Raw genomic sequence first — 14,597 nt, 5'->3', positions numbered from 1 at the left:
TACAAATCAATGTAATACAATCTTGGAGGGGTTTGTTGAAAAGTGTGCAACAAGAAATGCTTGTTGAGAGTGCAACAAGATGATGGAGCTTAGTGAAAAGAGTCGCCTTCACTAAGTGGGCCCGCATGCTATTTTTGGCGCAAGTCTATTTTTAGACTATGTCTATTTTTAGACATATGGATCATGTCTATGGATTGCAGGTTGCTGTTTATGGATGATTGGTCAAGTTGGGAAAAATAGATGGACTTCTATTTTTGATGAAAGTGTGAGTGATCAAAGTCTATTTTTAGACTGGCTGTCAAAAATAGAAAAGTCAAATATTATTGTCTCATAATAATATTTGGACTATAAACTTGATCTTATTCTCTTGGAGCACTTCAGGATGAGCTACGGATGTGGTACATGCAGATCCCAGAAGGAAATACATGGTTACCTATGGGATGACTAATATTTTCATGCAGGACTTCAATTAGAACTCAAGTGAGTTGAGTTTAGTGGACTGGAGGTGCAGTTGATGGAGTTGTGTTCAGTTTAGCTTTGTTAAACTGGTTGTATTTAGTCTAACTGATCAATAGACTAGAGATGAGTTGGGTGAATTAGTTATTAATTAATTCACAAGTTATTAACTCATAATACAACTATAGAATACATCAGTTAACTCAGTTGCATGTCAGTGCATGTTCAGTTCAGCAGGGACAGGTGTTAGAGAATCAGATTGCTATCAGTTGTGACTATAGTTGTGCACCAGATCTTGCACAATCAAGGGATTGAGTGTGCCAATGAGTTTGCTCACGTATTTGCCCAGTATTGTAGCCTTTTCTCACGTCCAACAAAGTGTGAGTGATTATTTTGAGGTGAAATACGAGTTTGGGAAGCCATTCTCATCAGTTCTTGAGCAGGTATTGAGCAGTGGAGGCAGGGAAGCAGTGGAATAGATTTGGAGATCAGATCTGAGCTGTATTGTGTGTAACAGGTGGAGCTGGTACTGGATTGCTTGTGATAAGCATTGTACTTTGTAATGTTACATGATTCAATCAATATAATATACAGATAGTTGGGGTTTTTAGCGAGATGCTTTCCCCAGGATACATACTGTGTTAATGAGTTTGATTGATGCTTCTATGTGCGCCTGTGAATGTTTTTGCTTTTGTAAATTGATGATCAACATAGAGGAGATTATGTATTATACATGTTCCACTTATAATTGTATGATCAGGATAATCTCTGTGAATATGTGTTAAATTATTCAAAATTTCTACATGGTATCAGAGCCAGGTTGATTTGTAGAAGAGATTTTTACAGGATATCAAGCGAGGATTGATCATCAGATCTATTATTCAGGAAGTGTTTACATTTTATTTCTTCAAGCAGAGTCTGTAATCGGGCCAGGTAGCCTCTGGAATCATCCTTCTTTTGGAAGGTGAGATATCTGGTGAATGCCTAGACAGTCAATCTCTGTACAAGAAATACTTTGTTCTCACGAATTCTAGATCAGAAGCGGTTGAGTTTTGAGTTGGTGGAATTCGAATTTAATTCCAAAGCAAGAGATAAAACTCAGAAACATTCAGAGTGAGAATGGAGACAGTATGCCCCAGTATCTCACGAAGTTCACCTAATGCTGGGATGAGCTGGGAAGTGTGGGGGTGATTGTCGGATGAGGACATGGTGAGTCTAGCACTCCTTGGCCTTCCTAAGAGTCGGCATAGCTACCAGGACTCGGTGAATGGAAGGGAGAAACTGCCAGGATGGGAGAGACTTTGGTCGGATCTTGTGAAGGAGGAGATTAGATGGAGCACCAGAGACAGTTCTTCATCCATGCAGGATGAGGAGAACTGTGCCTTAGCGAGTAAGGCGAAGAAGGGGAAGGGGAAGGTTTCTCTTTCCGAATCTTGTTCTTCCAATGATGGGAAGAAGGTTGACAAGTCGAAGGTGAGATGCTTTCGTTGTCATGAGATTGGTTCACGGGTCAGGAAGCTGTATGCTCTTGAGGTTCAAGATGCATGCAAAGCCTTGAGCAGCGAGGCAACTGATGGAGACTTGGTTGAGAGGGAGCGTATATTACCTCTCAACATGCAGAGCCAGAAGAAGTCTCAGACGATTGTGGAGGAGCCACGATTAGTGCAACAACTTCAGGAGGTTGTGGAGGAGCCACAACAAGGGAAGCTGAGAGGAGATCGAGTAGAGACATCTACTCATCTAGAGACCTCCAGTAGTGGGAAACTTCGAGCCAGATGGGCTGAGGGATCACATGCAGCCATACCTCCAGGTAGGAGGTGGGGTGATGTGGATTGATTGTCCCAAGGAGGAGGGGCAGGATCCTTGAGGTACCCAACCTCTTGGATGAGACCTTGCTACGGGAGCCCCGATGTGTAGTAGCAGGAACTGACTGATTGGGTAGAGATAGATGCGGATGGAGCAGCAGAGAGAGCGACAGTGCAGGGAATCCCAGGACAGCGCATAGCTAGTAGGTTGTAGCAATGCGAGAGGCACAAGTGTTTTGCACAGTGTTAGGTGGCACAGAGAGGTGTGCAATGGTGCGAGATGCATGGAGATATTGCAGTAGCACAGATGTCAGAGAGGGAGCACTTGTCAGCAGCAGGTAGAGCTTCAGCATCAGAGGGTGTTTCTATCCCAACAGGGAGGTCAGTTGGGAGGTGCAATGCGGATGCAATGCTAGGAGATAGAACCAGTAGCAGCACGGATGTAGTCAGAGATCAAAGTGACAGAGGCTAGAGTAGTCAGATACTTAAGAGCACAGAGATGCAGAGTTTCAGTCGACAGAGGCAATAGCAGTCAGAGACTTTGATGATAGAGCAAGTGGACCGGCCAGATGTGTTGCATGGAGAACATTCCAAAGTTACAGGATTGGGTTTGAGAGGAAGCCTTTCTTGTTGAGAGGGAGTGTTGAAAAGTGTGCAACAAGAAATGCTTGTTGAGAGTGCAACAAGATGATGGAGCTTAGTGAAAAGAGTCGCCTTCACTAAGTGGGCCCGCAGGCTATTTTTGGTGCAAGTCTATTTTTAGACTATGTCTATTTTTAGACATATGGATCATGTCTATGGATTGCAGGTTGTTGTTCATGGATGATTGGTCAAGTTGGGAAAAATAGATGGACTTCTATTTTTGATGAAAGTGTGAGTGATCACAGTGTGAGTGATCAAAGTCTATTTTTAGACTGGCTGTCAAAAATAGAAAAGTCAAATATTATTGTCTCATAATAATATTTGGACTATAAACTTGATCTTATTCTCTTGGAGCACTTCAGGATGAGCTACGGATGTGGTACATGCAGATCCCAGAAGGAAATACATGGTTACCTGTGGGATGACTAATATTTGCATGCAGGACTTCAGTTAGAACTCAAGTGAGTTGAGTTTAGTGGACTAGAGGTGCAGTTGATGGAGTTGTGTTCAGTTTAGCTTTGTTAAACTGGTTGTATTTAGTCTAACTGACCAATAGACTAGAGATGAGTTGGGTGAATTAGTTATTAATTAATTCACAAGTTATTAACTCATAATACAACTATAGAATACATCAGTTAACTCAGTTGCATGTTAGTGCATGTTCAGTTCAGCAGGGACAGGTGTTAGAGAATCAGATTGCTATCAGTTGTGACTATAGTTGTGCACCAGATCTTGCACAATCAAGGGATTGAGTGTGCCAATGAGTTTGCTCACGTATTTGCCCGGTATTGTAGCCTTTGCTCACGTCCAACAAAGTGTGAGTGATTATTTTGAGGTGAAATACGAGTTTGGGAAGCCATTCTCATCAGTTCTTGAGCAAGTATTGAGCAGTGGAGGCAGGCAAGCAGTGGAATAGATTTGGAGATCAGATCTGAGCTGTATTGCGTGTAACAGGTGGAGCTGGTACTAGATTGCTTGTGAATGTTACATGATTCAATCAATATAATATACAGATAGTTGGGGTATTTAGCGAGATGCTTTCCCCGGGATACATACTGTGTTAATGAGTTTGATTGATGCTTCTATGTGCGCCTGTGAATGCTTTTGCTTCTGTAAATTGATGATCAACGTAGAGGAGATTATGTATTATACATGTTCCGCTTATAATTGTATGATCAGGATAATCTCTGTGAATATGTGTTAAATTATTCAAAATTTCTACTATGGTAACTGAGAATAGTTTGAGTAACTGTTCCAGCACAATATACAAATCAATGTAATACAATCGTGGAGGGGTTCAGCACATGAGAACAGAAATATAATACAGAGAATAATTTCTTTCATCCAAGAAGATTCGAGTCCAGTTGTAATAGTTCACTGTAATATTCATTTACTTTTCCCTTAATCATTGAGTAAGCTAAACTAAGTAAACATTGTGCATTCCTATACTTTCCTTTTATTTTTCTTTCTTAAAGAACAGAACACAAACAGAGAAATTGCACGAGTATTTTCCAGCACAAAGGCTAGTAATCAACATACAGAGTTCACAAACAAAAGCCAAGCACATTACGAACAATTCGACCAAGAACAAGGATATAAATGCTGAGCAACAAAACCCAGGACAGAGGTAACAAATTATAACCAAATACACTTCTTTTTCTTTTCATTCCAACAAAAAAAAAGATATTTGTATACATATAACAGTCCAGGGATAACCCTTCGAATAGCGGAAGAACCAAACGAACCAGAAGAACCCTAAGGGCGAGGGTTTTGGACGACCACCCTCCAAACAGTGTTTTACAATTGCAAAATTGCCAAAACACAAATGAGGGTTTGTACAAGACTAACCTAGGTCACATAGCGAGAACAAAGAAGTTCAAGTGGACGAGGACTATGTCTCTACCTAGCAAACTAATAGAGACCAACTACTAAAAGAAAATTGATAACAGTAGCAGAGCCTACCAGGACAAGCACGCAGCGCTTACATCAACCACGCCAAAGAACGAACACCCAACCTGCGGAAGCAAAACAGGGAAAAATTGTCATCCCAAAGGTCAACGGAGTGAAAGGCAAGAAGCAAACGAAGTGTAAGGAATTGTATGTACAGTGAACGAATTGCTTACCTGGAGGTTTAGTCGCGCGGAAAGAATGTAAGCCCATTGAGTCACAATCCACAATGATACCCTGAGACCAAGGAGCCATTTTTGTTAGAACTGGAGGAAGATAGAGAGGGAAAATGAATGATGGGGAGACAGCATACCTGAAGAGAACTACGAGCAAAGGAGACCACTGCGACTATGACCTGTAGCATGCAAACCCATTAACCAAATTCAACAACCAGAAGAACCTCAATAAAATGAGAACAATGGAGCAAAAACAAGTTTAGCAACCGAACAAACAAAGACAGTAGCCATTCTCTTACACAGATGAGGAGAACCGTCACACTGTGCCCAAGGAACCAAGCAATGAACCCACCTGAACAAATGAAGGTGCCATACCAACAAGCAGCACAACCCATAGCTAGGTGCATGGAGAGCCCGTGGCTCACCTCCATACATTTGCAGCACGAAACCTCACTTCTAGACCAAACCCTCAGCGCAGCAAAGTCACAAGAGCAAAAATGAAGAAATGACATAGAAGGCAGGGTTTTGGTGTAAACCAAAGAGCGGGAAACAGTAATCGAGGTAAGTACCACCAGCACAGTAGAATTGAAGTCTGTCATAAATGCCAACCAATGCAATCCAGAACCATTCTATGACTAAACTCTAATCACAAGTGTTAAGTCCCAAATCATTCTTTAAATCACTTAATTATTGATTAGCGCAGTCATATATTATTGTAAAATATTATAGTGTGGAATTGTGGGTTGGTCCCATCATAGTGGTATCAGAGTAGGATTTAGTGTTTTCTTCTGAGAAATGGAAGTTGGAAGACGAGGAAGTGGAAGAGGTGCTCGGAGAGCAGCAGATGAAGGATTGCGAGAGGAAATCAGGATCCTTACTTCCCGTTTGGAGGCAGTTGAAGCAGGAAGGAGAAGGGATCCAGAGGGAGGAGATGATAGCGAAGAAGAAGTTGTAGTAAGAACAGATGGATCGGATGAAGAAGGGCCGGAAATGAGATTGTTGAGGTTGGTCCTATTGGCGAGCAACAAACCTAAACTAGAAATCCCAAATTATGATGAAAACTTGTCCACAGAGGTTCTGTTGGACTGGATCAGCGAACTGGATAAATATTTCGAGTGTGAAGAGGTCAGTGAAGATTGGAAAGTTAAGTTCGCTACAACAAAGATGAAGGGACATGCAGCCCTGTGGTGGGACAATGTCCAAACAGAGAGAAGGAGGATGAACAAGTTGCCAATAAAGAAATGGTCAAGGATGGTGGCCAAGTTGGAAGGAAGATTTCTGCCCAAGGATTACCAGATTGCACTACATCGGCAAGTGCAGAATTTGAAGCAGAAAGGGATGACAGTAAGAGAGTACACTGAAGAATTCTACTGGGTAAATTTAAGAGCTGGTTATATGGAGGACACCCCAGAGAAAACAACAAGGTATGTAAAGGGTGTTAGGTTAGAAATATTAGATGAAATCAGCATTCTTTCCCCGAAAAACATAGAAGAAGCATATCAGAGTGCTATGAAGGAGAAGATCACCAGAAAACAAAATTATAGGAAAGGAGGGGGAACCAGCAGAGGAAGAGGATAGTATTATGGTAGAGGGCGAACTGCCAGCAATAGTGAAGAAGGCAGCAGTTCCAAAGCTTCTAGGACAACAGAAAAAGGTGACAACACGAGAGGTGGTAGGCCTTATCAGTGAGGAAGAGGAAATGGCCGAGGCAGAGGAGCTAATTATCAATGTTACAGGTGCCACAAGTGGGGGAACAGATCTTTTGAGTGTCCTGAGGTGGAACAAGATGGACAAAGGGGTGCATATGTCACACAGCTAGAGGAAGCAAAGGCACCTCCCCAAGAATAAAAAAATGTGCCGAAAACAGGGGAAGCCTTAGTTTTGAACAAGGTGTTGCTGAAACCAGCCAAAGAAATAGTTGAACAAACTCAAAGGAAAGCCTTGTTCCGGACAGTTTGTAAGTCACACGGTAAATGCTGTAAGCTGATTATCGATAGTGGGAGCACAGATAATCTGGTTGCCACAGAGATGGTGGATTAGTTGGGGTTGAAGCGGTTGAAGCACCCCACTCCTTACAAGGTATCATGGATGCAAAAAGGCCATCGGTTGTTGGTGGATGAGTAATGCGAAGTGGAGTTCCATATCAGCAAATATAAGGATAAGGTCATTTGTGGTATAATGCTAGTGGATGTATGTCATATACTGCTAGGCAGGCCATGGCATTATGACAGGAAGGTAGTACATGATGGGAAGACAAACTGTTATAAGTTTGTCAAGGATGGGATCAAGCACACGCTTGTGCCCATAAAGGAAGATGAGACAGTGGAAACAAGCGGGACAAGAGTGTTACTAATGGGTAGAAAATAGTTTTTGAAGCTGATTGAAGATAATGAAGTAAGCTATGTTGTTGTAAGAAGAGAAAAGATGGTGCTGCTACACATAGAGGTGTCAAATTTACCCACAGAAATTCAGCAGATGCTGTAGGAATTTAGTGATATAGTAGTGGATGACTCACGAGATAAATTGCCTCCCAAGAGAAGTATAAGTCATCACATTGACTTTATACCCGGAGCAAGTTTAACAAATAAGGCGGCGTATTGGATGAGCCCCAAAGATAATGAGGAGATCAGAAAGAAGGTGTAGGAATTGCTAGATAAAAGGCTGATAAGGGAGAGTTTGAGCCCTTGCGATGTTCCAACAATTCTCGCTCCCAAGAAAGGAGGAGAATGGCGAATGCGCACATATTCGAGGGCCATCAACAAGATTACCATCTGATACATATTTCCTCTGCCACGAATGGATGACATGATGGATTGCCTGAGTGGGACAACATATTTTTCAAATATTGATTTAAAGAGTGGGTACCATCAGATTCGAATTCGAGAAGGGGATGAGTGGAAGACAACTTTCAAAACTAATGAAGGGCTATATGAGTGGCTGGTAATGCCATTCGGTCTGAGTAATTCACCCAGTACCTTTATGCAATTAATGAACGAAACACTGAAAGAATTCATTCTGAAGTTTGTAATAGTGTACCTCGACGATATATTAATTTTCAGCAAGATGAGGGAGGAACACTTTTGACATGTTTGCAAAGTGCTGGAAAAATTGCGGCATAATAAGTTGCTGATAAATCTGAAAAAATGCACTTTTTTGCAAAAATAATTTGTTTACCTGGGTTTCATGATTGCAGAAAATGAGTTGAAGATTGACCCAGAGAATATTGTAGCAATTGTCAACTGGCCATCCCCGAAAAGTCCATTTGAGGTACGTAGTTTTCATGGGTTGGCAAGTTTTTATTGAAAATTTATAAGAAATTTCAGTGAAATCTACACACCTATGTTGGACACTATAAAGAAGGCAAGTCAGCCTTTTTGTTGGACTGAGGCAACAGCAAGGAGTTTTCAACTACTAAAGAAGAAGATCACAGAGAGACCGATGCTGAGATTGCCAGATTTTAAAAAGATTTTTCATGTTTGTTGTGATGCAAGAGGTATGTCCATTGGAGCTATACTTAGCCAAGAAGACAAACCTGTTGCATTTTTCAGCGGAAAGTTGAATGAAAGAAGGTAGAAGTATTCATCCTACGACAAGGAATTCTATGCTATCATCTAAGCACTAAAGCATTGGAGACACTATCTGCTGGGGAATTAGTTTGTTTCATTCTCAGATAATTCTGCATTGCAATATGTGATGCAACAACACAAGCTGAATCACAAGCATTGTAAGTCGGTTGAATTTTTGCATAGTTTCACCTTTGTGTTGAAACACATCAGCGGGCAGGCCAACAAGGTGGCGGATGCGTTGAGCAGAAGAGCCTTACTCTTGCAGGAGAGTACAATACAAGTGCTAGGGTTTGAGCACTTGAAAGACTTGTATCAGACTGACACGGATTTCAAGGAGGCTTATGAAGCATGTCAGAATCCTTTTTAAGAAACAATAGTCCGTGGTTGGACTATAATTTGCAGGAGAAACTATTGTTTAGAGGAGGACAGTTATGCATCCCCGATTGCTCAATGAGAGAGAATATCATTCGGGAGAAGCAAAATGGAGGTCTAGCCAGAAATTTCGGCATAGAAAAAACATTAGAGTAGCTCAGCCATTTTTATTATTGGCCAAAAATGTGAAGGGATGTGCAGAGATTTGTAACCAAGTGTAAAGTGTGTCAATTGGCAAAAGGACACAGTCAAAATATAGGACTCTACACGCCATTGCCCATTCCAAGGAGACTGTGGGACTCAGTCAACTTGGACTTCATCTTGGGTCTACCAAGGACACAACGGGGTTATGATTTGGTGATAGTAGTAGTGGACCGGTTTTCGAAGATGGCACATTTCATCCCTTGCAGAAAAAAAGTAATGCCACTCACGTGGCCCACTTGTTCTTTATAGAGATCATCAGGCTACATGGTCTACCTAAGTCCATTCTCTCTGACAGGGATGTGAAGTTTACAGGGCACTTTTAGTGCACCCTATGGAAGAAGATGGACACGTAGTTAAGTTTTAGCTCTGCTTATCACCCGTAGACCGACGCGCAAACAAAGGTGGTAAACAGAAGTCTAGGGAACCTGCTACAAAGTTTGACCGGTGAAAATTCGCGAATGTGGGATCGAATACTTGCCTAGGCAGAGTTCGCTTACAACGACTCGCCCAATCACAACACGGGTTATAGTCCTTTTCAGATCTTATATGGTATACATCCTCATGGAGTACACGAATTACGAGATCTAGGACAACAGGAAAAATGGAGTGCTAATGGAGAGGATTTCGCTAAAGTGATGAATGATTTACACGAGCAGGTGAAAATAAAGTTGCAGGACAACAGTAAAAAATATAAGCAGTGAGCAGATTTGAAATGGAGAGAGGTGCAGTTTAATGTAGGGGATGAAGTCCTCATGCATTTGCGCAAGGAGCATTTTCCTAGAGGTGCATATAACAAGCTAAAGTACAAAAAGATAGGCCCCTGCAAAGTTCTCCGGAAATTTTCAGCAAATGCTTATGAATTATAGCTGCCACCAGGAATAGGCATCTCACCCATCTTTAATGTAGCAGACCTGTTTCCATACACTGCTGATCCAGAGGAAGACAATACTGCACGGCCTACACGGGACACACAGGAGGGAAGTGATACTTGGATGAGACAAATGCCTTATGCTCAGCCCCTCAAGATCGAGAGGATCCTCGACACTCAAGTGGCCAAGCGAACTCGACGAAAAGAGTATCTGCAATATCTGGTCAAGTGGAAGAACTGTCCTATTGAGGATAGTTCATGGCTTAACGCTAGATAGATAGAGCAGGCGGGTTATTCAGTTGAGAAGCTCATGGACCAGAGTTATGAATTTTTCTTACCCCAGGAGCCTGATGCAAGACCATCCAGCTAAGGGCATCATGACCGAGTGTTGGTCTTAGCCAAGAAGGATAGGTTCAAAAAATTTAATTTCATTTATGTTTGATGAATAAAACAGTGTCTATGAATTAGTTTGTTTTATTATTAATTAGTTAAGAAGCATTAGAAACAGTACAGTTAGGGTAGTGTCATAACAGTTACATTGTTTTGTCATTTTCTTAGTCTATCTTGCAGACGTCTGTTCATGAACAAAAAGTATAATATTGTAACTCCTACAATACAAGAAAACCCAAAAAGATTATCAACTATGTAAAGTTACAAAGGGTAAATGTATGGTAACCGAGAATAGTTTGAGTAACTATTCTAGCACAATATAAAAATCAATGTAATACAATCATGGAGGGGTTCAGCACATGAGAACAGAAATATAATACAGAGAATAATTTCTTTCATCCAAGAACATTCGAGTCCATCTGTAACAGTTCACTGTAATATTCATTTACTTTTCCCTTAATCATTGAGTAAGCTAAACTAAGCAAACACTGTGCATTCCTATACTTTCCTTTTATTTTTCTTTCTTAAAGAACAGAATGCAGACAGAGAAATTGCACGAGTATTTTCCAGCACGAAGGCTGGAAATCAACATACAGAGTTCATGAATGAAAGCCAAGCACATTACGAACAGTTCAACCAAGAACGAGAATATAAACGCTGAGCAACAAAACCCAGGACAGAGGTAACAAAGTATAACCAAATACACTATTTTTTCCTTTCATTTAAAAAAAAAGAAGATATTTGTATACATATAACAGTCCAAGGATAACCCTTCGAACAGCGAAAGAACCAAATGAACCAGCAGAACCCTGAGGGCGATGGTTTTGGATGGCCACCCTCCAAACAGTGTTTTACAATTACAAAATTTCCAGAACACAAATGAGGCTTTGTACAAGACTAACCCAGGTCGCATAGCGACAATAGAGAAGTTCAAGTGGACGAGGACTGGGACTCTGCCCAACAAACTGACAGAGACCAACTATTAAAAGCAAATTGATAATAGTAGTAGAGCCTACCGGGACAAGCCGTAGCGCTTACATCAACCACGCCAAAGAACGAACACCCAACCTGCGCAAGAAAAACAAGGAAACATTGTCATCACAAAGGTCAACAGAGTGAAAGGTGAGAAGCAAATGAAGAGTAAGGAATTGTATTTACAGTGAACGAATTTCTTACCTGGAGGTTTAGTCACGCGGAAAGAATGCAAGCCCACTGAGTCACAATCCATGGTGATACCCTGAGACCAAGGAGCCATTTTTGTTAGAACCAGAGTAAGACAAAGAGGGAAAATGAATCATGGGGAGACAACATACCTGAAGAGAACTGCGAGCAGAGGAGACCACAACGACTGTGACCTGTAGCATGCAAACCCATTAATCAAATTCAACAACCAGAGGAACCTCAATAAAATGAGAACAGTGGAGCAGAAACAATTTTAGCAACTGAACAAACAAAGACAATAGCCATTCTCTTACATAGACGAGCAGAACCGTCACACTGTGCCAAAGGAACCAAGCAACGAAGCCACCAGAACAAATGAAGGTGCCATATGAACAAGCAGCACAACCCATAGCTGGGCGGACGTAGAGCCCGTGGCTCACCTCCATACATTTGCAGCACGAAACCTCACTTCTAGACCAAACCCTCAGTGCAACAAAGTCAGAAGAGCAAAAATGAAGAAATGACATAGAAGGTTGGGTTTTGGTGTAAACCAAAGAGTGGGAAATAGTAATCGAGGTAAGTACTGCTAGCACAACAGAATTGAAGTCTGTCATAAATGCCAACCAATGCAATCCGGAACCATCCTATGAATAAACTCTAATCACAAGTGTTAAGTCCCAAATCATTCTTTAAATCACTTAATTGTTGATTAGCGCAGTCATATATTATTGTCGATCATTATAGTGTGGAATTGTGGGCTGGTCCCATGAGGTTCTAATATTTCATGTAATAATAATATAAAGGGAAATCAATAATAGTATACAAGGTATGTGTTTTGAAAAAATTCATCATTGTTTAACAAGTAAGAATGGATTTCTCTGCCACCATCTAAAATTTTGAAAGGCCCAAATCTATTCATGTTTAGATTCAATTATGAATTTGTGGAATGCATAGGAGCGGTGGTAACTTCCCATTTGAAATTCTCATTTCCAACCACTAAATAGATTCATTTTATAAAAAAATGAGATCTATCATGAGCATAGTAACATTAAACAAACTACTTAAAAACTCTCAAAATCAAACAGAAATTTGCTATGTCACTTTTATTACTTTTATTGAACAACTAAAAGATCGTTCAATCTAATGACTCTATCCCTATAGGTTAGCATTTTACATATCATACAAATGTACAATGGGTGAGCACATGAGTTTCAACCTCAAGCTTGAGAGTTTTGGGTTTAGGGTGCATGGTTTAGGATTGTATGGTGTGAGTTAAGATAAACACAAGCCTTTTATAGCATACCAAAGATCGAAAATAGGCTTAGTGAGTCTCATATTATGAACATAACTTTGTTTTTATATCAAAGTTTACAAACACCATGCAATATGTGCTTATATTAGAGTTTTATCTCTACTCAAATTCTTTTATTTTCATAGTCTAATTTCTAATTGATTATATAAGATATAGAGTTATAAAAATATATGTAATAGATATCCCTCTCTATCATGAACACATACATCTTTCTCTCTCTCCCTTACACATAATCAATATATGTGTGTGTGTGCACGCATGCCCACAAATAGATACTGGTAAATTTTTATTTCACGTGTCGACTTGTTGGTTTTAAAAATTAACTAAAGGTCAACTATGTTGTTTAGATTATAAAGTCGCAAGAATTTGATGATTAAAAGTACAAAATACTGGTAAATATCGATCAAATTTAACCATTCATAGGAATTTGTACTCTTTTTCTATTTAGAAACTTTATCTATAGTTAGTGTAGATCCATCATAATTCTTGATTTACTAAGCATTAAGAGGGAACAATTTTTTTAAGATGCAAACAGATTTTTGAGTGCAAAATTTTAGGAAAGGTTTACACCTCCAAAGATTTGATTCCTCTCAACCTTTGATAGATCTCGAAGTCAGATGGATTTAAGTTAATCCTTAATAATATTATCTATATTACGTAAATTTCATATAACTATAACTATAACTATATATAGATATTCTTATGTTCAATTTTATTAAAATTATGATAATACATATAGTTATATATATGTCCTTGCCATTTTTTTATATGTTTTAATATTTTTCTAATTAAATTTTTTAATGTGATATGTATAGTATTAATTATAGGCATAAGAAAAAAGAGATTTTTTTTTTAAAGAAAACAAATATTATAAGTATTACATTTTTACATCTTAATTACAAAATTATTTTTTGATTTAATTTTAAATTTAATCATGAATATCTCAATCTAGAATGCCTCTCAACTCAAATGTAAATATTTTTATTAATAATATTTTTCAAATTCTATGTATCTAGTCCATATTAAGAATTAAATAAATTATATATTAATTTTATTTTTAATTATTTAATTTCTCAATATAAAATTGTTATAAAAATATATTATTTGACATATTTTATTTATCTTGATATATAAAATATTAGCCATTTTGTTTGTAATAATATTTTTTAGATAACACATTTCAATATAAATTGAATAATAAAAAAATTACACATTCAAACTATAAATAATTAAAAATAAATAAACATCATATCTATATATATATATATATATATATATATATATATCTAGAAACCAGCCTAGATCCATCTTAAAACTGGATCTATCAAGCACTGAGAGGGATCAAATCTCTCTAGGTGCAAACCTACATTTTGAGTGCAAAGCTTGAGGAAAGGTTTGCACCTTGAGAGATTTGATGCCTCTTGGCCCTTGATAGATCTGGTGTTAAGATGGATCTAGGCTGGTTTCAGTCGGGTGTGGTCATACACAATTTTTTGAACATCTAATTATTTTGATCATTTTGAATATACTAAATATGTCTAAGATTAATTTGGTAAATTTAATTTAAAATTTTCTTAGTTACCTTAGTTTGTTGAGATGAGAGAGACTGTTAGTAACTTGAATGATGAAAAATGATGAAATATAAATTTTGAGTGCAAAGTGTCAATGTAACAATTTTGATAGATAGAAAATGTGAAT

This window comes from Pinus tabuliformis, chromosome 8, assembly GCF_031772625.1.
Source record: "Pinus tabuliformis cultivar Carrire ecotype Pingquan chromosome 8, CPIR1, whole genome shotgun sequence".
Taxonomy (NCBI): domain Eukaryota; kingdom Viridiplantae; phylum Streptophyta; class Pinopsida; order Pinales; family Pinaceae; genus Pinus; species Pinus tabuliformis.
The sequence above is the reverse complement of the archived record's forward strand: the minus strand, read 5'-3'. Positions refer to the sequence as shown.